The following is a 25,131-nucleotide window of genomic DNA, read 5'->3' as shown; positions in this document are numbered from 1 at the left end:
CGGGTTCGAGGGTGACTTGCTACAACTGTGGAGAGCAAGGTCACATTAGTACCAAGTGTGACAAGCCTAAGAAGGAACAAGCGAAGGGAAAAATACTTGTGTTGTCTGGTGCTAAGACCATTGCTAAGGATAAGTTAATCCGAGGTACGTGCTTTATTATTGATAATGGTGCGACATATTCATTTATTTCTTTGGATTGTGGTAAGAGGTTGAATCTTGTGTTATTTGGTATGCGTAGAAGTATGGTTATTGATACACCTGCTATGGGTTTTGTTTCTACTTCTTATGTGTGTTTGAATTGTCTGTTGAGTACCTTTGGTAGAGATTTTGAGAATTGATTTATTTTATTTTTGTTAGAGCAAGTTGATGAGAATTTTGGTATAAATTGTTTGGATTTGAAGCAAGTAATTGTAATCTTAAGAGGAATTTTGGGTCTTTGTGTTTTAAGTAATTTCGAGTGCGAGTTCTGGAGGAACACTATTATGGTTTAGTAACGATGGTTTATGTTTCATTATGATTTTCGACTGCCTATTGACAAATTGAGGACTTGATCACCCTTAATCTATTGTTGATAGAAAACGAGATCGTATTGGACGAGATAAACTTCTCTTACTAACTCGGTATTGTGTAAAACAACTAAAGAGAGGTTGAAGAGTCGAATTGAGGAGTTATTGAGAAGAGTTTCATTTGTCTGAGTGTATGGTGGTAAAGTTGCAATTGTTCTGTCGAGTAAGAAGAAGGAATGTCCTATGAGGTAATGTTTTGAGGATGTTTTGATTCTAAGAGTGACGATGAACATACTGAACATTAAGGATTGTGTAATGGATGTTGAAAGAGAATAAGTTTGTGCGAAGCCTTCTGAATGTGAGTTTTGGTTGGAAGAAGTGAATTTTCTTGGATATGAGATTCGAGATGAGGTGAGTTGATGCAGATATCGACAAGTGGTAGTTTATACTTCAAGGTAATTTTAAGTCCATGAGAAGAATTATTCGATGTATACATTCGAGTTGTTTGTCGATGTGTTTGTTTTGGAAAATAATAGGCAGTAATGTTTGGATCGAGAATTGAGGCGCGTAGTGACTACAAGAGTTGAGAATGAAGTAAAGAAGATGGTTAGATTCTTGAGAGATTAGAATTTTGGTTTGAATTATCATCTTGGAAAAGCGAACGTTGTAGCCGATGCATTGAGTAGGAAATCATTGCATATTTCTATGTTGAGGATTCAAGAGTTGAAAATTGTTGGAACAATTTTCGAAATTTGAGTTTGGTTGTGAAGCGACGTCTTCTTCTGTTAAGCTTAGTATGTTGAAGCCTACGTCTAGTGTCCTTAACGAGATTAGAGAGAGTCAGAAATTGGATTGCAATTGGTTGACGAGATGACATTGATTAATCAAGGTAAAGGTAATCACTTTCGAGATGACATTGAGTATACATCATAATGCTACTAAAATGTAACAAGATTTGAGGAAAATGTTAAGTGGTAAAGTATGAATCGGGATAGAGAGGAATTGTGTATTTGAGTTGGACTTGTCAGAAACCGTTTAGTTGGTACAACAGTTATCTATTCCCGAGTGGAAGTGGGGTCATATTTCTACGGATTTTGTTTCGGGTTTGCTGAAAACGTCGAGTAATTGTGAAGCGATTTGGATTATTATGGATAGACGGACAAATGTGTTCATTTTATTTCGATAAGGATGGATTATTTGATGGAAAGACTTGTTAAGTTGTACACCGAGAGATTTGTGTGTTTGCATGGTATTCTGTCGAGTATTGTTTGGATAAAACTCCGGAGTTTTCTTTTGGATTTTGAAGAGGTTTGCGGAGTGATTTGAGATTAGAAGAAAAGGTACTTGAAGGTTGATTGAAGGATTCATACTTGGGGTTAGTTGCTTGAAGAGAATTTTTGAGGACGAATATCTTTTAAGTGGGGGAGAGTTGTAACATCCCGATTTTATTAGCTATTTATTTAATTAGTTTTATTTGGTGTTTTACTAATTATTCATGTTATTCAATTATTTAGCATGATATTATTTAATTTGAGATTTGTGCTAATTGAATTAATTGAATTATTAGTAATATTATGAGATATTAGTTAATGGGCCTAATTTAGTTAGAAAGAATAGATTATGGGTTAAGCCCATTTATGTGAGAAAGATAGTAAGGGAGAAATTAGGTTAGTTCTCATAATATTCATTTTGGAGAAAGAGGCTAGAGATAAGAGAAGAGAAAGAAGAGAAGAGTGAGAGAAGAGGATTGTGAGATTCTTGAAGATTGGAGGAGTTTGAATAGAGGTAAGAGTTTGAATCCAAGTTCTTATAGTTTACATGGTTGGGTAATGTGTGTTTGTGTAATCTTTCATCTTTCAATTTCATTGTTTTGGAAATGTTAGGGTTTATGTAATTTTTACTCATTTCATGAATCTCTTGTTGCCATGTTGTTATGTAATGATAAATGATGTTATTGTTGCATGAATTGGGTGTTTAATGAGTTGATTTGATGATTCTAAAAGCTTATGTTCGTTTGGATTGGATTGGGTATGATTGGAAATGTGTTTTGCTGTCAAAACTATCAATTTTTATGCTACTGTTACGTGGGAACCGGTTCCCATATGTGCCAACCCGGTTTCCCATAGTAAAAAACAGAAACGAGCATTTTATAAGGTCAGAACCCGGTTCCCACATAGGGAGGAACCGAGTTCCACTGTGCATTTTGGAAAAATGTTTGTAACTTAGAAATAGCATAACTTTTTATCCGTAACTCCGTTTTATGCGTTGTTCGAAGCTTTAGGAAGCTAATGAGATTATCTATATGATAGGATAGAGTTGGTTGGTGTTGAATGGTTTATTTTTAATGTTACTATATGGATAACATGTGACTTACTTATGTGTACATTATGAATTAATGACTTGTGACTAATATTCATAGATGTGTTAAGTGATGTGATATCCATGATATGTTGGGATGAATATATACATATATATACTATTTGAATATGTCTTGTTGATAATGATCATTTAAATGTATATGTATCGAGATGTGGATTGAATAATGATGATGCTAGAATTGAATACTTGTGATTGATTGATGTGTGTTGAGTGATGCATTATTTGGCATTGAAGTCATGTTGTGTATATTGTGCAATGTTGGAAAGATGTGATTGTGTAGTTTAAGAGATAGAGAGATCGTCTTAAATGCATGAGTCTTGTTTTGTTGCACACGTACACAAGCATGAGTCTTTGAAAGTGGCAATGTCGGGTAATCTCGTGAAGATTATTTGCTTGTCCCAAATCTAACGCCGAATGGGATTTGAAAGCTTAACGTCGTATGGAGCTTTGAGGTGGTTATCTAGTCTATAATGGAAAGACAATCAGCATGACCGGAAATGATAACGGATGGGATCCACATGCATATCGCATTGAGTCACATTTGAGTCGCACGTGTCGGTGTGAAATGTTGTTGTTGGTGTGATTTATGTGATATGAATTGTGTGGAATGATCATTATGCCAAATTTGTCTTTTAGCAGCACCCCTACTAAAGCGCTTTTAGGAAAAAGCGCTGGTATAGATTTCGCTAAAAAAACACGCAAAAAAAGCGCTCTGGAAGAGGGGGGTTACGAAAGCGCTTTCAGAAAGCGCTCTTATATGGGGGGGGGGGGGGTACGAAAGCGCTTCTCAAAAGCGCTCTTATAGGTGGCTTTATGAAAGCGCTTTCAAAAGCGTTGTTACAGGGGGTAGGGTACAAGAGCACTTTTCCCCTAAAAGCGCTGGTATAGGTACGTCTACTAAGGCGCTTTTCAAAAGCGCTCTCATAGTCTGTTTTAATTAAAATTTTTAAAACCAAAATTTTCAAATTACGCGTTCAGAATCCCTAATTCATCTTTTTTTCTCCCATTGACGCTAACTGCCCAGAAAACCCAGAAAACCAATCTTCCACTTCGTCTCCCCCACTTCGTCTCCCACAACTCAAAGCTGTTCACCGCCGCCGCCGCCGTGTAGCATCTCGCCTCCGCCGCCGCCGTCATCTTCATGTATGTCAGCTTGTTTTCTTTTGCTTTATTTGTAATTGTTTTTGTTCGACTGGCTATGTTTCTTAATAGGTTATAATCCATGAACACAATTTCTTGCTGCTTTGTTGTTGGGTACTGAATGTGTTGTGCTGAAGAACACAATTTTTCAAGAATAGAACACATTAGTGCCATTTTAGCTAAAAACAGAACTTTGATATTTTTATATCTAAATTGCAAACACATTTGTCAAGAATAGAACACATTAGTGCCATTTTCGTTTTTAATTGTAATGGGTTATTTGAAATGAAAGCATGAAATGAAAGCTATAGTATATGATATGAAATGAAAGCTATAGTATATTATGAAAGCATGAACTACTTGCTGCATAATTTATTCTTTGTCATATCATTGAGTTATTTGAATTGTAATGGGTAGTTCAATTGAGGGTTAATAACTTGTCTACACCAAATGATTATTAAGAGAAACTATGTTCACTTTAATGTTTTATGGTTTTACTTGATTCTAAAATATGAGTGAGGATTCTTTCATTTATTAAAAGGAGTAGAGTTTTGAAAAATGGAGACTTGTTTAATTGTATAAATGCATCTGTTGAACTAATGAACTAGCCTCTCATTTACGAACCAATGTATGTTGAACAAGCCGTGGTACACATGTATGCATCTGTTCTTTCTCTTGTTTGTAGTTACTAGCTAATTGATAATTGATTTCGTATCATTTTAAATAATTGAGTTCTAGATTGGGTTTATTTTGATATTTGTTAGTAGTGGTGTATTTAACCGCATCGTGTGTGTGTGTTTAATTTTACAGTTACTTTGAAGTCTCTGGTTTCTACTTGTACAACGCCGATTCAAACCTACCCATCTCCCACATCAAGTCTAACTCAGGTTACTATCCTTTTCTTCTTGCTTATAGTTTGTTGTTTTCTGCTTATAGTTTATTGTTTATGGTTCTATTTAATTTCAATTTAGTGTCTCTCAATCAGTTTTTTGGTTTGTGGACTTATATTACCTTGAAATAAGGTAATGTCTTCTTTAAGAAATCGGGTATTCTGATTAGGTATTCTATTATTCACACTTTATAAGATCTCATTAGGTATTCTGATCAAGACATAATGATGATAGCTATTTATTATCTTGACAGAATTCCTTAGTACCTGATAGAGAAACCAAGAAGCATATTTGTTTAGCTTAATTAAGACATGGATAAGACATGGATGAATTCAAACCGATTGTCGAAAGAGTACGAGAAAGGGGTATGGGAATTCGTTGAGTTTGCGGTTGCGCACTCCGAAGACACGATTCGAATGCCGTGTCCTTGCTTGGGTTGCTGTTATGGGGATAAGGTTGACGGGAATAAGTTGGCATCGCATTTACTACGGTTTGGAATTGATAGAAGTTATACATGTTGGACAATGCATGGTGAGAAAAGTAATGGGAATGCTGAGTCGAGGTGTAATAGGAAGTATGCTTCAAACGACGATTGCACAGACACATACGATTGCGATCGAGTCAAAGAGATTGCAGAAGCGCTTGAAGAAGATCTTGAGGATTGTCCCAAAATGTTCGAGAGGTTGGTAAGCGATGCAGAGAAACCGTTGTATGATGGTTGTTCAAAATTCACAAGATTGTCTGTGGTGTTAAAGTTGTACAACTTAAAGGCGGACAATGGATGGTCGGATAAAAGTTTCACAGAGTTATTAGCCCTTATGAAAGATATGCTACCAGAGGATAATGTTCTTCCCAATCGAACGTATGAAGCTAAAAAAAAGATGTTGTCCTCTATTGGCCTGAGCTATGATAAGATACATGCATGTCCAAACGATTGCATTTTGTTTCGAAATGAGTATGCAGCGTTGAATGAGTGTCCTAAATGCGGTGCCCCTCGATATAAGAAAAAGTTGTCTCCTGCCAAAGTCTTATGGTATTTTCCTATAATTCCGAGATTTAGACGCATGTATCGTAGTGAGACCGATTCAAGACACTTGACTTGGCATGCAGATGAAAGAATCATTGATGGAAAGTTGCGACATCCGGCAGACTCACCACAGTGGATGAAAGTTGATACTGATTATCCTGAATTTGAAAGAGAAGCACGAAACCTTCGCTTGTCATTGTCTACTGATGGAATGAACCCGCATGGAATTCAAAGTATCTCGCATAGCACCTGGCCTGTGATTCTTATGATTTATAACCTACTGTCGCACGCTCGCGAAATGAACAGAGTCGCCACCAATATATTTATCCCAAAGAGGGAAAGGAATATCAGAAAACCTAAAACGAATAAGAACGAGGACTTTCGACCAGAGATAAGGTACGGGAGTCGGTTACGCAAGGGGAAGGTACTAGCATCCCTCACGCCCATCGTACTCGATGGTATCCACCTATGTTTGTTGCTATCTAAAGGGTGTGTACTATAAGTCTAAAGCTCAATGCAAATGAAAGAAAAGGAAACACGGGGAAAAAAAGGTTTATAAATAGTTGTGCTCGCTTAGGCCCCGCGACCCAATGCCTACGTATCCTTTTCAGGAATCAGAGCGCCGTAGTTCGGCTCTTTAGTTTTTGTTTGTTTTTGTGTTTTTTAGTGGACGGAGTTACATTCGCAATCTAGCGTCAGGATAGCAGCTCGTTGAGTGGAGTCTTATGCGTTACCAGTCTGTGATCGAAAGGAAGCAACATGTCCGATTAAGGGAAAGAATGCCTCGGAGGCGAGATGAAGAAGAGATTCTGAGCGTTTCGAGTGGAACCCTAAAGCAAGGGAGACTCGAGTTGCTCTATGGTTTGTGTTTTTTAGAAATTGGGAACTTACGCTCGAATGGTTCCCTTAAGCAAGGGAGATCCAAGCACTCGAATGATTCCCTTAAGCAAGGGAGATTCAAGCTTCCATTCCCTATTTAATGATTTTCACTTTTTTATTAATGTTTTTTTGTATTTTCTTGGTATTTTTTATGGGGATTTAATTTGGATATTGTTAGGTGTTTTAAAGTTGAAAAGGAAAAGAAACTAGCCTAAGTATGAAGGAAATTTCTACCTAATGTTATCATGGTTTCTACCTAAGGTTAGGAATAAAAGAATATGAAAATAAAGATCACAATTAGAAGTCAACAAGTAGGATACATGAAAATAGTACAAGAGCATGAAATAGAACAAGTCAAAATATAGCACAAAAGTGAATTAAAAGTACTATTATTTTTATGTTGATTTTTTATGAGAGAAATTGAATTCTAATTAACCGAAAAAGAATTAAAGGAGATAGCCTAAACTAAAATTTTTTTATGAACATTTTTATATGTCAAAATTAGCACTAAGGCCTAAAGTTAAAAGGAAGAAAATTAGCATTTTTGTTACCTAAAAGAAAATGGTTAAAAAATCTAATAGAACCTAAAAATTTAATTGAAAACAACAGTAAACAGGGGGTGCAAAGTGAAGTCGATAGTGCAGCTAGAAACTGGGCGTAGGGCCCAGGAGAAATGGCCCAAAGGTGATTATTGTGCAGACTTGCTCTTCAGCCAAAAAGACATGATGGGCCACAAGGGGGTGAGAAAGCATTTCGGCCCAGAGAGTTTTATTCAAATTCTGATCAGCACAAAAAGTGGACATGGGCGTTACGGGGGTGTGAACATCAGAATTCGTATGGCCCAACATTATTATGATCCAAACGCATTTGTTAACCTTCAGACTTGCTAATCTATCAGATTTTTGCTTAATGATCCTAATTAACACAATCAATCTTAATTAAACTTTAGTTAATCCTAATTAATTCTAATGTTAATTCTAATTAAACTCAATTAATCCTAATTACATCTAATTAGTACTAATGTTAATCAAAACAAAATTCATTACTCAGTGATTAATTAAGACTAAAAAAAGATTAGGGTTTATTGTGCCGTTCCCAATCCCTCTCCACTCTCGTTCTCAAACTTCTCCTCTCTCAAATGGAAACGGCGCTCCACGCCTTCTTCTTCGGCTAAAAGTCCAACGAACACCACCATGAACAACTGAACTACCCTGCCTTCGATTCTTTGCCTTCTTTCCATCAATTTCGACTTATTTCCTAAACCTAGCAAGAATAATCTAGAAACCCTAAGCGCGAAATTCCAATTACCGAGTAACAATTAGATTATGAAGCTTTAGGTTTATAATCTACAGAGGTATGAAGGATGCGAAGGATGAATGCAGATAGAAGGAGTTCCAAGGCTTACCTAACAGAGTTCTTCCGGTGCGACTTCGAGCTTGATGTCGATGAGAAAACCAGAGGAAATCCGAATTTGAAGGTAATATTACGCGTCCATTAATCCTTAGCGCTTGTGATAGATCCTTCTTCTTCCTTCTTTTTCTTGATATTTTTCTATTTTCTCTAAGTCTGATGTGATGTTATCGTTTGTTGTTTATGGAGCTTCAAAGGTATTGAAGTTTGTGTGAACTTGATGGATGAAGGACGTGAAGCCTGACTTTCTGTCGTGGTGACGAAGATGTTGCAGGGAATGTTCGAAGAGCGATTGAAATAGCAGATGAGGATGATTGAAGAATTGTGTTGATTGCAATTGGTGATATGAAGATGAAGTTGAGTGATTGAACGGGAAGTGAAGCAGATTATGCAGAGAATGAGTATTTGAGAGATTGAAGAAGATGGTTGAAGAGTGGGGTTGTGAAGTGTGAGTAAAAATGGTGGGAAAGTGGAGAGCTGAAATGTGGAAGGTGACCGAATATATAGAAGTGGAGGTAGAAGAAATCTGTATTTCTGTTAAACTGTTAGTTATGTGTTAGTTTTCTGTTATAGTCTGTTAAAGCTTGTAACTGTTAGTTACAAAACGGTTAGGGGTTGGTTAGGAGAAGTAACTGAAAGTGGTTAGGGTGGTTAAGTTCTGTTTTTGGTAGTTAGAAGTTAGCTAGGTTGAAAAATTCGGTTATGTTAATTTAGAATAGGTTGGGAAATGTTAGTGAATGGTTAGGAAAAGATGTTGAAATTGGTTAGAGACTGTTGATAATTGGCTGCTGTTTGTTAATTTTTGAATTGGTTTGAATAGTAGGTTGGGTTTGCATTAATATAAAGCTGTTAAGAGTTTGTATGTGGCTGTTGGTTTCTTTGTTGTATGATAACATATGGTTTCATGGTGCTGAACCGGTTCTGAACATTCTGTTTTTGTGCAGGGGAATTCTGGTTTGGAAACTGATGGTAGCAAGATTGTGTATGGCAGGGTGTTGTAAATGAATGGAGGGCTATGTGGTGACTGTTTGGACATGAAGGACTTGTAAGAGCGTAGGCGAAATTGAGGCGACTTGTATCTAGACCGTGACATGAAGTTCAACAACATAATATCTCTCATGTTTAGATTTCTGTTTGTAATGTGACAACATGACATTTGGACCCTTGGACAAGTATATTTTGTAAAGGATTTTCTTTTTTCAATTCATGTTGTAATAGCCTTTGAACAAGAATACTGAACATGTAATATATTGGATGTTGAATGGACTTGGAGTCAAGATGATTGTCTCAATTTTCTTTTAATGCCTTGCCTTCCAAAACGGAATGGATCCTTATAGACTTTGAATGAACTTGAATTGACGTCATTAAATTCAGAATTGAAGCACTCTTACATGATTACGCAATGCGTACGCATAAGACCAATGATACCAAAATAGAACCATAAACTTGAACTATGTTGAAAGCTTATCGGATACTCCAAGAAAAGCAAATGATTTTTTTTTTGTTTCTAGCAAGCTAGAGTTAATTCTTGATGAATGAATGCATGATGTGTTAGATGACCTAATGAATGTATGCATATGAATGAGAAACATAAGCCAACTATAAATAAAATTAGATGGGCAAATTTTGGGGTGCAACACCTACCTCCGTGGCTATGTATGAAGCGTAAGTACATGATGTTATCTATGCTAATTTCTGGGCCTAAACAACCAGGGAATGACATAGACGTATACTTGGCACCCTTAATAGAAGATTTAAAATTTTTGTGGGAGAACGGTGTGGAGGTTTACGATGGGTATAGGAAAGAAAGTTTCAACTTGAGGGCGATGTTGTTTGGAACAATTAATGATTTTCCAGCATACAGAAATCTATTCGGGTACAGCAATAAAGGTCAAAAAGCGTGTCCTGTTTGTGAAGATGAAACCGATACGACACGATTGGAGCTTTGTCAAAAGAATATCTTTCTCGGCCATCGTAGATTCTTAAATTCTAATCATCACTACCGTGGGTGGAGAAAAGCATTCAATGGAAAGGCTGATCATCGTACAGCCCCGCCCTTTTTGTCAGGTGATCAAATTTTTGAAAAGGTGAAAGATGTGAGCACTCAGTTTGGCAAGCCTTTTGCACATTCACTTGTCAAGGGTGGGTGGAAGAAGAAGTCAATTTTTTTTGAACTTCCATATTGGAAGTCGTTGTACGTAAGACATTTCCTGGATGTTATGCATATTGAAAAAAATGTATTTGACAGCGTTATAGGTACGTTACTCAATATACCAGGAAAGTCTAAGGATGGCGTTAACATAAGGAATGACATGGTAAACATGGGGATGAGAACTGAATTGAGACCCATGACGAAAGGAAGACGAACATATCTGCCACCTGCTGTTTACACTCTATCTAGAAAGGAGAAGAAAACATTGTGTAAGTTCCTCAGTGAAGTTAAAGTTCCAGAAGGCTACTCTTCAGATATTAGAAGACTTGTGTCCATGAAAGACCTCAAGTTAAAGAGTTTGAAGACGCATGATTGCCATGTTATAATGGAACATTTTTTACCAATAGGTATACGTTCTATTCAGCCAGAAAAAGTAAGAAGCGCAATAACTAAACTGTGTTTTTTCTTCAGGTCAATTTGCAGTAAGGTGATCGATCCCGCAATCTTACCAACATTGCAAAAAGAGATAGTTGTTACTTTATGTGATCTTGAAATGTATTTTCCTCCCTCGTTTTTTGACATAATGGTTCATCTAGTCGTTCATCTTGTGAAAGAGACACAATTGTGCAGACCAGCTTATATGAGATGGATGTACCCTGCTGAACGTTATCTGAAAATATTAAAAGGGTACGTGAAAAACAGAAGTCGACCAGAGGGTTGTATTGCCGAACGATACGTTGTTGAAGAAGCGGTTGAGTTTTGTACTGAATATCTGTCAAATGTTCAATCAATTGGACTCCCCAAATCTCATATTGTCGAAAAAAAGAAGGAAAAAGGCTAATTGGAATTAAAGTTGTGACAGTATCAATGGTCGAACGGGATCAAGCGCACTTGTATGTTCTGCACAATGAGATTGAGGTTGAGCCGTATGTTGAAATGCACAAGGTTGTTCTCCGAGATTTAAATCCGAATAGAAATGAGAATTGGATAGTAAGAGAGCACAATCGATGTTTCATTTCGTGGTTTAGGGAACATATTTGTTCAAAGTATCGTTCAGATCCTGCTTCAGTAACAGAAAGGTTTAGATGTTTAGCATACGGTCCAAGTATAATTGTGTTTTCTTATAGCGCATACGCAATTAATGGATACACATTTTATACCAAAGAACAGGATGATAAAAGTACTATGCAAAATAGTGGTGTTACCTTGGTAGCTGAAGCAATGCATATATCAAGTGCGAATGATTTAAATCCGAAATTTGCAAATTTGTCATATTTTGGGGTTATCGAGCGCATTTTGGTGTTTGATTACGCGAAGTTTCAGATTCCTGTATTTGGTTGCAAGTGGGTTGAAAATAATAGTGGCATACGAATGGATCAGTCAGGATTTTTGCAAGTGGATCTCAATAGGGTCGGGTACAAAGATGAGCCTTTCATTCTAGCCTCTCAAGCTAAACAAGTGTTCTATGTCAATGATCTGACAAGTACGAAATGGTCTATAGTGCTTTTATCTAACAAAATAGTTGATGAAAACATTGGAGATCAAGGTGATATTGGTGTTGGCATTGAATCTTGTACAAGAAACGATCAAAATGAGAATGAATCTTGTACTAGAAATGATCATAATGAGGGTATTTGGATCAATCCAACCGTCCGCGTTGTTAAGAGACGCGTAGAACACAATCCTACCAAGAAAAGAAAGAGACGTTAGTGATAACGGTAATAGTATACATATTCCGACTAATTTGCTTTATTCAATTTGTACCGATTGTTATATATTCAATTTGTATAGTTTTTTTCAATTTGTATTCCGATTGTTACAATACTTATTCAATTTTGGTGCATATTTTCGTTTTGTACATAACTTTTGAACCATGTATCCGTTTGTCGACTTCTTTACATGTAACTATACTATTTTGACGATTCCGGAGCTGCTCATGCACTTATCTTTACATTTCGGGACTGTTTTTTATCGGTTTTGCTTCTGCCCGTAATCAAAAGTCGGGCTTAGGGTCTGAATTTCGGAAAACCGACTTTATTTTTGAGTCCGTGGGGACGTTTTACCATAGCCATGTAAATTTCGTGTAATTCCGACAACTTTCTTTTTTTGACGCTTATTTTGATTTCACCGATTTCGTTTCCGATTTACTTGTACATGCATGGTTTGACTTCCATTTGACTTGTATAGATTGTTATCTTATTAATAGTGTACTAATGTGCTTTAGTTTGTTTGATACAGGTTCAATGGCTCCGGATAGAGATGCTCCACCTGAAAACTCACAAGAAAACTCACAAGAAAGAGATGCTCAAGAAAGAGATGCTCCGGATACAAATGCTCCACCTGATACATCATCAAAAGAAGTTGCACATGGCATCACCATTATGAAGGGAATCATTCGACATAGAGACCAAGGATTAATATACCATTTGGAATGGAATTCTGATAACCAACCAATTGGTCCTAATTCTGCAAAGTTGAAAAGCTATATTGGTACACTTGTTCGTATGCATATTCCAATCTTCGTAGCTAAATGGAATCTGAAAAGCGAAGAGTTGGATGAGAAGAAAAAAGCGATTTGGGACGAGCTTAAGGTATCATATATGGTTGTTGTTATTATCTTTACGATAATTTGTTTAAATTACTTATACTAATTAACACACTCTATGCGTATGTTTTTTTGCAGAGGACTTTTGACATACCAGATGAGCGTAGACGCTTCATACTTGGTTTGGCCAGAAAAAGATATAGAGGGTGGAAAGCTTTTTTGACAAACACCTATCTTAAGGATAAAGATGGAAACTTTCTTGAAGAGGCACCGGAACGGCCAAAAAAATATGAGGTATTCATTCATGAAGACGATTGGGCTAAGTTTTTAGAGCAAAGAGATGAAGCTTTTCGGAAAAGAAGTGCCACAAATAGTGCGAGAGCATCAAAACCCGCGTATCCATACAAAAAAGGGCGTTTAGGATATGCACGCTTAGAGGATAAAATTGTAAGTAAATATAAATGCGTTTTAATTAATTATCTAAATGTGTTTTATTTGACGATTTTATCATTTGTGTCAATGCATAGTTAGAGGAGACTAAAAGTGAGGAAACCTCACTTCCTGTACATGTGTTGTGGAAGGAAGCTCGTGTGGGCAAGAATCAAGCTGTCGATCCCGATGTTCAGAGAGTTTATGCTGAATGTGTAAGTATAATATTGTGTCTTTAATTAAATCAAATGTTTTTTAATATATAAATGATTTTTGAAATGTAAATGAATTACAGGAGACCTTGTCGCAATCGGTGTCCACCGGTGAGGACCAGGATGATAGGAGCGTACTTAGTAGAGCACTAGATGCTCCTGAGTATCCCAGTAGGGTGAGGGGTGTAACACCCCAAATCTACCCCTCAATAATAAGAGAAATCAGAGTATAAAACATCGAAACAAGCAACAAATTTGGGGCATCACATATTCGACTTAAACAAACTACAATTCATGCTCAAAGTACATAGATACATAACACTTATATCAGAGGAAACTCATAATTCATCGAACATATAAATCCAAACAACTTCATCATATTGCAGCGGAATCCAAATAATAACATAATATCCAAATCTTATATTCTTGACAACATGGCACAATGTGTCCAAAACGTCCCCACAAGACGCAACATCAAAGTTCAAGGAAAGATAATCAACATAAAACAAGACACAAGCAAGTATCACAAACATCCCCCCGAGTGCTACGTATCAGAGCATTGACACACTGACTCGAGCTATAAGGTACACGGCTACTCCACGTCGTTACCTGCACGTTACCAACGGAGGGTAACATTCAAACATAAGGGGTGAGATATCATTCATTATAAAGAAACGTATGATAATATTCTAAGCAAGAGAAAAGATCATACATTGGTCACCACTTCTCATCCCCATACTCAATACAATGATTTCACAACACATAATCAACTTAAGGAACGATAACAAGGTCATCAATTCAACTATGACAATATATACAATTCGCAAGTAAAATTCCACACAATCGCAACAAACATCTCATCATCAAGTCACCACATCATAATCAAGTAAGACTCGAATGCAATTCACATGTGACTCGACTTATGCAAATGCATGTGGTACCATTCGGAGTAAAACTCCCACGTCTCAAGATTTGCCATTGGGCACACCGTCGCTAATTGCCATTAAGGCCACCGTCACTTTTTACCATTAAAGCCACCGTCTCTTTATGCAATGGATGTGACTCACTAAATGCAACATCCATACAAACACGACATTCACAAATACATCACAAATACCGACTAAACATCATTACTTGTATAGTAATTCCCCACCTCCCAATCACGTCGCTACGTTGCATCATCATACAACAACACACCACTTCACCACACAAATCATAACATCAAACAAATACATTTAAAGAAGGATTTAAAAAGGTTTATAAGCATTCCTAAATCATATTCATTAGAAAGGTCTCAATTATAGCTTCCCATAGGTCCAAACGGCACTTAAAAAGGAGTTATGGTTCAAAAGTTACATCATTTCAAAGTTTAGGAAAAATTCTGCAAAACAGGGTTCGCGGCGCCAACAAGGTTCGCGGCGCGAACTGGGCGAATCCAAAAATCCCTAACTTTCTGCCAAGCAGTTCGCGGCGCCAACAAGGGGTCGCGGCGCAAACTAAGCAGATCCAATTTTTCCCAAGTTTCTGCCAAGAGGTTCGCGGCGCGCACAAGGGTTCGCGGCGCAAACTGGCAATTTTCAGAAAACCCCAAACACAGAAAACAGCATACGAAACCCATCCAAAAACCCCTAAACTCAACCCAATCAAGTTGGAAAACACCAAGCATCACGAATATCAATAGAATACATGTTATAGACACAATTATAACATCTATTATGGGTCTTCTAACATCATAACATCTTCAATCATGCTTAGATTCACAATTTCATAGAAGTCAATTATAAACTCTAACAATCCCTATTCAATTTCTACACAATCATGGATAACAACATATAATCAAAACCCCACCCAAAACATCATCATACATCCCTTTAACATGAAAGAATCCCACCCTTACCTTAGGTTTTGGATTGAAGCCAACTCTATCTTCAACCTTGAGATTCTCCTCTTTCTCTTCACTATACTCTTCTTTCACCAAAAAACCCCAAAATGAACTTCTAATTTCTATTTCCTCTAAAACCCTTGTTTTAGTTAAACCCTTACTATCTTAAATTACGAATGGGCTCTAACTAACACCTCTCACTTACTAATACCGACTTAGGCCCAATTATCAATCACACTTACTATCTTATATTATATACTAATAATTCCCAAATAAAACAACATAAAATCAACCAAGCATATAATTAACACATAGATCACAATTAATTCACATAAATAAGGAATTAAAGAAAAACGGTCGTTACAACTCTCCCCCACTTAGAATATTTTCGTCCTCGAAAATTACCTCAATCAAATAACTCAGGATACGACTCGCGCATTTTGCTCTCCAATTCCCACGTCATACTTTCACCGGTAGTTCCCGACCAAACCACCTTCACCAAAGCAATCTCTTTTCCTCTAAGCGCCTTCGTTTCTCGATCCTCAATTCTTATCGGCATAGTCTCCACCGTGAGATTATCCCGCACTTGTACATCATCCATATGAATTACATGCGAAGGATCAGGAATGTACTTCCGAAGTTGCGACACGTGAAACACATCATGCAAATTCGAAAGATTAGGCGGTAAAGCCACCCTATACGCCACATTACCAACCTTCTCTGAAATCTGATACGGTCCAATAAAACGAGGAGTGAGCTTCTTCGACTTCAAGGCTCTCCCTACTCCGGTAACCGGCGTAACTCTCAAGAATACGTGATCACCAGCTTGGAATTCTAAATCTTTCCTCCTCTCGTCATGGTAACTCTTCTGCCTACTTTGCGAAGTCTTCATCTTCTCACGGATCAACTTAACCTTCTCGGTAGTTTCTCGAACAATCTCAGGTCCAAGTACTACACTCTCACCCGTTTCATGCCAACACAACAGAGTCCTACACCTCCGACCATACAACGCTTCATACGGTGCCATACCGATACTCGAATGGTAACTATTGTTGTATGTGAACTCTATCAATGGAAGATAAGTATCCCACGTACCTCCCTGCTCAAGAACACAAGATCTCAACAAATCCTCCAAAGATTGAATCGTTCTCTCCGTTTGACCATCGGTCTGAGGATGATACGCCGAACTCAACCTCAACTTAGAACCCAACGCCTCTTGCAAACTCTTCCAAAAATCTGAAGTGAACCTCGGATCTCTATCCGAAACAATACACAACGGAACACCATGCAACTTCACAATCACACGGACATAAATTTCCGCCAATTTCGAAACCGGATAAGTGATGTTAATAGGTATGAAATGAGCCGACTTCGTAAGCCTATCAACGATCACCCTAATCGAATCATGTCCTTTCATGGTATTCGGCAAACTTGTCACAAAATCCATGGAAATACTATCCCATTTCCATTCCGGGACTTCCAACGTTGCATTAAACCAGCAGGCTTCTGATGTTCAACTTTCGACTTCTGACAAGTCAAACATGCATACACAAACTGAGCTATGTCACGCTTCATTCCAGGCCACCAAAACAAATTCTTCAAATCTTGGTACATCTTCGTAGCTCCGGGATGAATACTCAGATTACTCCTATGACCTTCCTCAAGAATAGATCTTTTCAAATCCACATCATCAGGTATACAAATCCGATCACGGAACCTCAACACACCGTGCGCATCTAACTTGAAATCACCATCCTCAGCTTGGTCGACTCCAATCATTGAATCAACCAATTTCATATCCAACTTCTGGCTTCTCTGACACTATCCAGAAAATCATTGTTAATCTTCAACATACCCAATCTAACACTCGTAGAAGTCACTTCACATACCAAACTCATATCTCGAATTGCTCAATTAATTCCAACTCCTTAACCATCATTGCCGACATATGCAAAGTCTTGCGACTTAAGGCATCAGCAACAACATTAGCTTTTCCTGGATGATAATTCAAACTGAAATCATAATATTTCAACAGTTCTAACCACCTTCGTTGTCTCATATTCAATTCCTTCTGATCAAACAGATACTTCAAACTCTTATGGTCGCTAAAGACTTCAAATCTAGAACCATAGAGATAATGTCTCCAAATCTTCAACAAGAACACTACAGCAGCAAGTTCTAAATCATGCGTAGGATAGTTCTTCTCATGAACTCTCAACTGTCTCGATGCATAAGCAACAACTTTACCATTTTGCATGAGCACACCTCCTAAACCCATCTTAGAGGCATCACAATAAACCACAAACGATTCTTCCGGATTAGGCAATATCAAAATCGGTGCCGACGTCAACCTTTTCTTCAACTCGGTAAAACTATCTTCACAAGAAACATCCCACACGAAAGCCTTACCCTTACAAGTCAACTTAGTCAACGGAAGGGCTAACTTAGAGAAACCTTCAATGAACCTTCTATAATAGCCAGCTAGTCCCAAAAAGCTTCGAATCTCGGTAGCCGACTTAGGAGTATCCCATCTCAACACGACATCAACTTTAGACGGATCCACGACAATGCCATCACCCGAAATGACATGCCCTAGAAAACTAACTTCCTTTAGCCAGAACTCACACTTGGATAACTTAGCATACAACTTCTTCTCTTTCAAGACTTGCAATGTCAACTTCAAATGCTCAGCATGATCTGGTTCTGATTTAGAGTAAATCAAAATGTCATCAATGAACACCACCAAAAAACGATCCAGATATTCATGAAAAATACAATTCATGTACTCCATAAATACTCCAGGTGCATTCGTAACGCCGAAGAGCATCACGGAATACTCATAATGTCCATAACGTGTTCTGAAAGCCGTCTTCTGCATGTCCTCATCTTTCACTTTAATCTGATGGTAACCCGACCTCAAATCGATCTTGCTAAATACACGAGCACCGACCAATTGATCCATCAAGTCATCAATTCTTGGAAGTGGATACTTGTTCTTGATTGTCACTTTATTCAACTGACGATAATCAATACAAAGTCTCATACTTCCATCTTTCTTCTTAACCAACAACACTGGAGCTCCCCACGGCGACACACTAGGTCTCACAAACCTCTTCTCAAGCAATTCTTCCAACTGCTTCTTCAATTCAGACAATTCAGATGCAGACATCCTATACGGTGCCATAGACACAGGTCTAGTTCCAGGTACAAGATCAATAGAGAACTCAACTTCTCTCTCAGGCGGTACATCAGGAATTTCATCAGGGAAAACTTCAGGAAAATCGCACACCACCTTCAATTCTTCTATGATCGCTTGGTTCTCAATAGACATCGATGCAACCAAGGCAAACACTTGAACATCCTCTTTTACTAACAAACGAAACTGTCTAGCGGACAACAACTCAACACCTTCCTCTTCAGGAGAAGAAAACCTCACAGACTTATCATAGCAGTTGATGTGAACACGGTTATGCTCTAACCAGTTCATCCCTAAGATCACATCCAAACCTCTCAACGGCAAGCACACAAAATCAACAAGGAAGTCTCTGTCAAAAATCGACACTAGACACTTCAAACACACAAGAGAAGTGGTCATCGAAACCTTAGCCGGAGTATCGACAACCATCTCTCCGTTCATAGCAGACAACACAAGACCCAATCGATTAACACAATCAGCAGATATAAAGCAATGAGAAGCACCAGTATCAATAATAGTAATTAAAGGAATGCTATTAATGAAACAAGTACCTCTGATGAGTGAATCCTCACTAGTGGTCTGAGTTCCCGACAAGGCAAACACCTTTCCACTAGATTTCTCCTTCTTTGGCTTCTGACACTTGCTTCCAATATGTCCTTCTTCACCACAGTTGAAACACACCATCTGCTTATGCTTTCAAGCAGGTGACGTATGTCCAATCTCTCCACAACGGTAACACCTCATGGCACCAGCAGTACACACAGTGCTCTTATGGCCAACCTTGCCACAATTGAAGCACGTAACACTAGCAGGTGCATCTCCCCCACTAGTTCTCTTGCCATCAGTGACTTTCTGCTTACCCTTTCCACTCGAAGCGTCATAAGGCTTACCACGACCTTGATAACCGTTTCCTCTCTTCTCACTTATCACACGATAATGGGCATTGTTGTCCTCTTCATAGATCCGACAACAATCAACCAAATCAGCAAAGATGTGAATCTTCTGGTAACTAATCGCCTTCTTGATCTCTGGACGCAACCCATTCTCAAACTTAATGCACTTGGAAAACTCACCATTCGGCCCATCATAGTATTGGTAAAACTTAGCCAATTCACCAAACTTAGCAGCATACTCCACAACAGATTTGTTCCCTTGACTTAGCTCAAGGAATTCAATTTCCTTCTTGCCACAGACATCTTCAGGAAAGTACTTCCTTAAGAACTCCATGCGAAACACAATCCAAGAGATCTCTTCACCACTCGCTTCCAATCTCCTACGGGTCTCTAGCCACCAATCATCCGCCTCAACTGCTAGCATATGAGTCCCATACCGAACCTTCTGTTCAGGAGTGCAATCCATGACATGAAAAATCCTCTCAATCTCCTTAAGCCATGTCAATGCGCCATCAGGATCATAAGTTCCCTTAAACACAGGAGGGTTCTCTCTTTGGAAGGTAGCCAAACTCCGAGAAGCATCACTCTCCCCACCATTCGGTTGGTTCTCCAAAGCTTGAGCCATTGCTTCCAAAGCATCAGCTATTGCAGCATCATTCCTTCCCGCCATCTCAACTCTTCACTACAACACGAAAGCAATCAGCACCAAACAACAATACAACATTGTTAGACCACACTACGACACGACACATGGCCGGACAAGACCAACCAGGCTCTGATACCACTATTGTAACACCCCAAATCTACCCCTCAATAATAAGAGAAATCAGAGTATAAAACATCAAAACAAGCAACAAATTTGAGGCATCACATATTCGACTTAAACAAACTACAATTCATGCTCAAAGTACATAGATACATAACACTTATATCAGAGGAAACTCATAATTCATCGAACATATAAATCCAAACAACTTCATCATATTGCAGCGGAATCCAAATAATAACATAATATCCAAGTCTTATATTCTTGACAACATGGCACAATGTGTCCAAAACGTCCCCACAAGACGCAACATCAAAGTTCAAGGAAAGATAATCAACATAAAACAAGACACAAGCAAGTATCACAAACATCCCCCCGAGTGCTACGTATCAGAGCATTGACACACCGACTCGAGCTATAAGGTACACGGCTACTCCACGTCGTTACCTGCACGTTACCAACGGAGGGTAACATTCAAACATAATGGGTGAGATATCATTCATTATAAAGAAACGTATGATAATATTCTAAGCAAGAGAAAAGATCATACATTGGTCACCACTTCTCATCCCCATACTCAATACAATGATTTCACAACACATAATCAACTTAAGGAACGATAACAAGGTCATCAATTCAACTATGACAATATATACAATTCGCAAGTAAAATTCCACACAATCGCAACAAACATCTCATCATCAAGTCACCACATCATAATCAAGTAAGACTCGAATGCAATTCACATGTGACTCGACTTATGCAAATGCATGTGGTACCATTCGGAGTAAAACTCCCACGTCTCAAGATTTGCCATTGGGCACACCGTCGCTAATTGCCATTAAGGCCACCGTCACTTTTTACCATTAAAGCCACCGTCTCTTTATGCAATGGATGTGACTCACTAAATGCAACATCCATACAAACACGACATTCACAAATACATCACAAATACCGACTAAACATCATTACTTTTATAGTAATTCACCACCTCCCAATCACGTCGCTACGTTGTATCATCATTCAACAACACACCACTTCACCACACAAATCATAACATCAAACAAATACATTTAAATAAGGATTTAAAAAGGTTTATAAGCATTCCTAAATCATATTCATTAGAAAGGTCTCAATTATAGCTTCGCATAGGTTCAAACGGCACTTAAAAAGGAGTTACGGTTCAAAAGTTACATCATTTCAAAGTTTAGGAAAAATTCTGCAAAACATGGTTCGCGGCGCCAACAAGGTTCGCGGCGCGAACTGGGCGAATCCAAAAATCCCTAACTTTCTGCCAAGCAGTTCGCGGCGCCAACAAGGGGTCGCGGCACGAAATGAGCAGATCCAATTTTTCCCAAGTTTCTGCCAAGAGGTTCGCGGTGCGCAGAAGGGTTCGCGGCGCGAACTGGCGATTTTCATAAAACCCCAAACACAGAAAACAGCATACGAAACCCATCCATAAACCCCTAAACTCAACCCAATCAAGTTGGAAAACACCAAGCATCACGAATATCAATAGAATACATGTTATAGACACAATTATAACACCTATTATGGGTCTTCTAACATCATAACATCTTCAATCATGCTTAGATTCACAATTTCATAGAAGTCAATTATAAACTCTAACAATCCCTATTCAATTTCTACACAATCATGGATAACAACATATAATCAAAACCCCACCCAAAACATCATCATACATCCCTTTAGCATGAAAGAATCCCACCCTTACCTTAGGTTTTGGATTGAAGCCAACTCTATCTTCAACCTTGAGATTCTCCTCTTTCTCTTCACTCTACTCTTCTTTCACCAAAAAACCCCAAAATGAACTTCTAATTTCTATTTCCTCTAAAACCCTTGTTTTAGTTAAACCCTTACTATCTTAAATTACTAATGGGCTCTAACTAACACCTCTCACTTACTAATACCGACTTAGGCCCAATTATCAATCACACTTACTATCTTATATTATATACTAATAATTCCCAAATAAAACAACATAAAATCAACCAAGCATATAATTAACACATAGATCACAATTAATTCACATAAATAAGGAATTAAAGAAAAACGGTCGTTACAAGGGGTAAGGGTCATGGTGTGACTCCAACCTCTTTTTACAAGCATCCTAGGAGAAGAACTCCTTCAAATGAAGAAGTGTTGCAAAAATTGCAGGAATTGCAAGCACAAGTCTCTGAATTGCAAAGAGATAAAGATATGTATATGAGAGAAAAGTGCAATACTGCATCGGTGAAAGAAACTAGTGATAAAGCTAGTTTCAACTGTCAAAGAAAACTTCCTGAGGTAATTATAAATTTCTTTTCCTTAAAAATTGCTCTATTTTATTTACGATAATAATGACTTTATATTTACTATTGGTTTAGGGCATTTCTTCTTGCCAACTATACTTATCGTCACCGAATTATCGCCTAGTTGGCAAGGGAAAAGTGCACAACACTGTGGGAGATTTACTTCACCATAGACCGCTCCCGGATGGACACCTGAAATTATCAGTTGATGTTGTATTAGATCATGATGCGGTGCTACCGGTACCTGACATGGTCTCAGAGACAACATTGACGCGAGATGCAATAGGGTCATTTGTTGCATGGCCCTCGGAGCTCATTATCATTGGTGATGAGGTATATTGAAAACCATTACGAATCATTTAGTTTTAATTTCGAATGTCAATTCTGCACCGTTACGTTAATTATTTTTTACATTTTAATTTTAGACTGCTCCTACAAAACCCGCAATTAAGGGTAAAGGGATTTTACAGGAGGAGGAGTCTGTTGCATCACTAAAAGAGGTACATTTAAGGTGTTAATATATAATTTGAATCTAAGACTGCATGATTTTATGTTTTACCGATTGTTATATGATTTTTAGGCATCTGCTCGGGAGTCACAACAAGTGACACAGCAAGTTCGTAGCGTACTACCTAAGGGTCCTCCGAAGCAAGCGGCAAAAAAAGGCGGTGCTTTTGTGCCTCGATACCGGACGACGCTCGAAACAATTGTTGATATGTCCGATTTGAAGGATGGTGCTTTACGTGAAATCAATATGGATGAAGGTGTCTTCGGTATTGAATTCATGTCAAATATTGGAATTGATGACTTGGAAGAGATTTTTACGCATGAACAACTAGGCGTCGGTAATATGCACTCATACATCCGGTAATATTCACTCATCCGATATATTATTTAATTAGTCCCACAATTTATTTACACATTTCAATGAAAATAATCTAATGTTTATTATGTTTTTATTTAAGGTTGTTGTATGACAGAGTGTTGCGCGGGACTCCATTGTCAAACAGATTCCGTTTCGTGTCTTCTGCCCATTGCAGCGGAATGGCAATTGCTTCGGAACCGGAATCAGTTAGACAGCGCTTAGTCGATAGATTCATGTCCACCGGCAATACAGAAAGTCTGCATTTTTGGGCGTATAATACCCGACCAGTAGGGTTAGTTTCTCATTCTTGGTTCATCTAATCTCTGTTTCTTTTGTGTATAGCAAAATTTTCATATAACCTATTGTTTTAATTTATAGAGCACACTGGTTGTTGCTTGCTATCAACCCTATAAGAGAAGTGGTGTATTATCTGAATTCGGTAAATGGTGACTGGACCAATTATCCGGCTATGAAGGAAATGATTGATTTGTAAGTGGGATCGTTCTAAATATTCGTGTATATTTATATATTTAATTATTTGTGAGATTGATCTAAACATATGCTTTTATATATTTGTTAGATCAATACAAGTGTTCCGAAGTCAACGAGACGCACAGGTATCCCGGACTAAATCAAACAACATTACTTGGATCAAAGTGCATGTACATTATTTTTCACAATTTTGCTTATAATATTTTTGCTTATAATATTTATGCTACTTGACTATTGTGATATTTGATCTTATTTGTTTTTCTATGTAGTGTCCGCAACAGCGAAACAGTTCAGATTGCGGATACTATGTTTTGAGGTTTATGAAAGAAATCCTTCAGGCGAATCAATTAGAGATTCCGCTCACGGTATGAATTTATAACTTAAGATAATTTCATATAATTTATTACATTTAACTAAATCATTTATATTATGTTTTTGTTTTGTAGTACTTGGACGAATTCCGTGCTGCTTCGTACCCGAGACTTAAGTTGGAAGAAATCAAAGAGGATTTGTGTCAATTTTATATTCAGCGACTTTTCATGTAGGATTTGTGTCGAATTGAAGTATAATATTGTTATGTTACTGATTTAGTTTGTAATGATGTATATATATATAATTTTGGATATTATAATGGTATTATATTAGTATATATATATTGTCCTACCTATGGTTGAAAATATATCGTCGAAAATATATTACAGGTCGAAAATATTACAGGTTGAAAACATATTACAGGTCAAAAATATTACAGGTCGACTGGGAGGCTTAAATTACAGGCTGCACATTAAAATACCTCATTTAGCAACGACAGTGCTTTTAAAAAGCGCTCTAAAAGGTCCACCTACGAAAGCGCTTTTTAGTAAAGGCGCTGCCAAAGATTAAAAAAAAGCATAAAAAATATTTAAAAAACGCAACCTACGAAAGCGCTTTTACAAAAGCGCTCTTATAGGGGGGCTATCAGAGCGCTTTTTCCAGAAAAAGCGCTCTCATAGGGGGGATACCAGAGCGCTTTTATGGAAAAAGCGCTCTGGTAGGCTCCCCTATAAGAGCGCTTTTCTGGAAAAAGCGCTCTTATAGAGGGGCCTATCAAAGCGCTTTTTCCAGAAAAGCGCTCTTATAGGGGGGGTCTACCAGAGCGCTTTCAGAAGCGCTTTTG

General features: G+C 37.9%; 1 long non-coding RNA gene across 1 annotated transcript; it reads left to right on the top strand.

Annotated features, from left to right (window-relative positions):
• Nucleotides 1-584: 584 nt before the first annotated feature.
• Nucleotides 585-9,583, top strand: LOC131641365 (uncharacterized). The gene is made up of 4 exons (XR_009295494.1): nt 585-2,291; nt 3,910-4,028; nt 4,836-4,912; nt 9,176-9,583. It is a non-coding gene; the product is annotated as an uncharacterized LOC131641365 (long non-coding RNA).
• The last annotated feature ends 15,548 nt before the right edge of the window (nt 9,584-25,131 follow it).

This window comes from Vicia villosa, unplaced genomic scaffold (genome assembly GCF_029867415.1).
Source record: "Vicia villosa cultivar HV-30 ecotype Madison, WI unplaced genomic scaffold, Vvil1.0 ctg.003698F_1_1, whole genome shotgun sequence".
Classification (NCBI taxonomy): domain Eukaryota; kingdom Viridiplantae; phylum Streptophyta; class Magnoliopsida; order Fabales; family Fabaceae; genus Vicia; species Vicia villosa.
The sequence above is the reverse complement of the archived record's forward strand: the minus strand, read 5'-3'. Positions and strand labels throughout refer to the sequence as shown.